Genomic DNA, 3,425 nt, shown 5'->3' on the forward strand with positions numbered 1-3,425 from the left:
TTTGATGTCACTCTATGTCTGGATGGTTCTGTCCCCCTTTTTTCTCTCTCTCTGGTCTTTTTTCACTGAACTTACTTTTGTATATCAGAGACTAGACTTGCGTCTCTCTTTTTTTCTAATCAGCTACTTTGTGACACCATAGCGATTTTACTTGGATTCCATGAAATATACCCTTAAGTGAAATCATCAATTTACTACATTTATTTCCAACAGGTTATGGGCCCAGATCACGCCAACTGAATCAAGACTATCATAATGGAAGGTAATGTATCTAGAGACACATCTCATATTCCGAAGTTTGATGGTGGAAACTTTCACACGTGGGAGTTTGGGTTAATGCTCCTTATGCGTAACTTCAACCTTTAAAACATCATTCTTGGTGAAGAACTCATTCCACTTGAGGTAAATATTATTACGTGCCAATACTATTTTAAAAAATTACTTAGATCAAGCAGACTTGCGTCCACAATTTTTTTTTGTTCATGTATTCCTACATTTCATTATTTTCTCGATGACAATGTAGAAGCCAACAGCATGTAATTTATGTCTGTTGATGTCCAGCTTAAATTATTTATTCTCGTTCCCTACACATCATGTTGATGACAATGTAGAAGCCAACAGCATTAATTCACATCTGTTGATGTTAAGCAAAATTATTCTCGTTCCCTACATGTCAATCTCACAACTTGACATTGTAGAAGCCAACAGGCTGTAAGACTTGTTGACGTTAACTACTATACTCAATATTCTGCATTACGTCACTTAAGAAACATTTCTTTTAACGACTTGGCAGAAGCGAGATAGTATGTTTTATGATACATATATACATATATATTAGTCTTGTCAATGCACTAACTCATCGATATTCGTTAGCCAGAACGGAATATGAGATCACTTATTGACATGTCTTACTGCTCACACAGGAACATGATGATAATGGTGTGGTAACCAACCAAGAACAAATCAGGTCCTGGAACCAGAGAGACACCTTAGCCTCCAAGTACATTTATGCTACAGTTACTGAGAAGATGAGAGACTACTTGATCAACTGTGAAACATCGTGTGAAATGTGGCTCAGATTGGGAACCAAATTCACACAGAGATCGGCTGCTAACAAAGGACAACTGTGGGCTCAATTCTACGAGTACAAATTTGTTCACGAATCTGATATTCTGGCAAACATTACAGCAATTGAGAACTTAGCCAGACAACTTAAAGATCTTGAAGAAAACGACACTGAGATCCAGATTGCCAACAAAGTTGTCAGTATTCTACCCCAACACTATGGCCATTTCAAACTTTGGTGGGATAATCTAGACGAAGACCAGCAGACAACAGATTTACTTACAACAAGACTTCTAAGTGAAGAACGATGAATTGGAAAGCCAAGCACAGAAAAACCAGATACAAGCAACTTAACTGAGACTGCCTTCTCATCCACGCATTCTAATCAAAAATTCAAAAGAGGATCTTATAGAAATTCTGACAGTATCAGGGGCTCGTATCAAAATCGCAATAGAGGGTGGAAAAATAAGGCTAATATCTACTGCGATTTTCATAATAGTACAACTCATTCGTCTCAAGAGTGTAGAACCAATCCCAGAAATTAGAAGAAACAAAGGATCGATGACCATGCCAAGATGAGTTGTCTACAATCCGAAGAAAAGGGAACTGAAGAAGACCACAGTTTTCACACTACAGATAGTCACATCCCACTGATATCAGAAACAAGCGTTGGCTGGTTTGCTGATTCCGGAGCGACGCGTCACATGTCCGGTAATTACCATCTATTCACAAACCTAAAGGATCAAGAATCTACCATATGGAAAATCAAAGGCATTGGTGGAAAACGACTGCCAGTCAAAGGTGTTGGTGATGTATTTCTCGAAACTGTGATGAATGGTAAAACACAAACAGGTGTATTCAAAAAAGAACCCCCCCACCCCACCCCCGGGGGGTTTTTGTTTTTAAAAAAAAAAAAAAAAAAAAAAAAAAAATAAAAATTTTTTTTAAAAAAAAAAATTTTTTTTTAAAAAAAAAAACACCCCCAAAAAAAAAAAAAAAAAAAAAAAAAAAAAAATTTAAAAATTAAAAAAAAAAAAAAATCCCCCAACAATGAAGCACTACTTGCTACACCATCAGAACCACTATCTACTTGGCACGAGCGAGTAGCACACATCAATTTCAAAACTATTCAAGAGATGGCCAAACAGGAACTCGTTCAAGGACTGAAACTTGACTGTGAATCTCTTCCTCCTATCTGCCCTGGGTGTCTTCACGGAAAGATGGCTCGCAAATCTTTCAAAAAGGGACGCAAGAGAGCTAAAAGAGTTGGAGAACTTGTCCACTCTGATTTAGTTGGCCCTATGCAAGTGATCTCTCCTGGAGGCAAAAAATATTTCATGGTCTGTAAAGATGATTTTTCTCGTTACGCACAAATATTTTTCTTACATTCAAAAAGTGAAGCTGCAGCAAAACTCAAATCACTTAATGCACTTTTTCACACAAAATTTAACCGGGGAATAGAGACCCTGCGTGTTGATGGAGGAGGTGAGTGGTTTCACAAAGAATTTATGGAATGGCTAGAACAGGAAGGAATCACTCATCAAATCACCGCTCCTTGTACCCTACAGCAAAATGGGGTGGCTGAGCGATACAACCGCACTGTGGTGGAGGCTGCTCGAAGTATGATCTATGCCAGAAAACTTCCGCTATCATTGTGGGCTGAAGCTGTTCATCACGCCAACCACGTGCTGAATAGAACGCTGTGTAAGGGTGGCGCCACCACACCATTTGAGATGTAACATGGATTTAAACCCGACATCTCTAATTTATTTATTTTTGGATCGACAGCCTACTACTACACCCCCTCTGAACAACGCCGCAAACTCGACTCTGAAAGTAAGATTGGAATCTATGTCGGAATTTGTGATACCTCTAAAGCCTTCAGAATTTGGGACCCGCAACAAAACAAAATAAAAATCTGTCGCGACGTCTTCATCGACGAGTTCGCTTCTCTTGAAAAGGTTGAATGGTCTGCTTCAAATGTTAATAATCTCCAAAGTTTCCTAGAAACCATGCTACCAGTAGAAGTCAAACACAGGTATGGAACCAAACCTCTCGGTCCAGAACAAGCACACCTAGAACCCACTCTAGTTAAAAATACATCAGCCTCATTATCCTCATCTGAACAACCGTGTGAAACAACAACTCAACATCAGGTTCTCCCAACTCAATCCATGCCTGAAGACTCTAAAACGAGCGACGACTCAACAATGGGACTGCAATCTTCAGATCCTCCACTATGTTCGTGAACAGAAATTTCCGATGATCCAATTCCCCTGCAGGACTCAACTGAAGAACTCCCACCGGAGCTCCGTAGATCAACAAGAAAGAGAATACCTAGAATCATTGCCAGCATGACT

At 39.2% G+C, this 3,425-nt stretch overlaps 1 pseudogene; it reads left to right on the forward strand.

The window, feature by feature from the left end:
* Positions 1–255: 255 nt before the first annotated feature.
* On the forward strand, positions 256–1,776 carry LOC116935406 (annotated as a pseudogene).
* Positions 1,777–3,425: the final 1,649 nt, after the last annotated feature.

Source organism: Daphnia magna, linkage group LG4 (assembly GCF_020631705.1).
Source record: "Daphnia magna isolate NIES linkage group LG4, ASM2063170v1.1, whole genome shotgun sequence".
Lineage (NCBI taxonomy): Eukaryota > Metazoa > Arthropoda > Branchiopoda > Diplostraca > Daphniidae > Daphnia > Daphnia magna.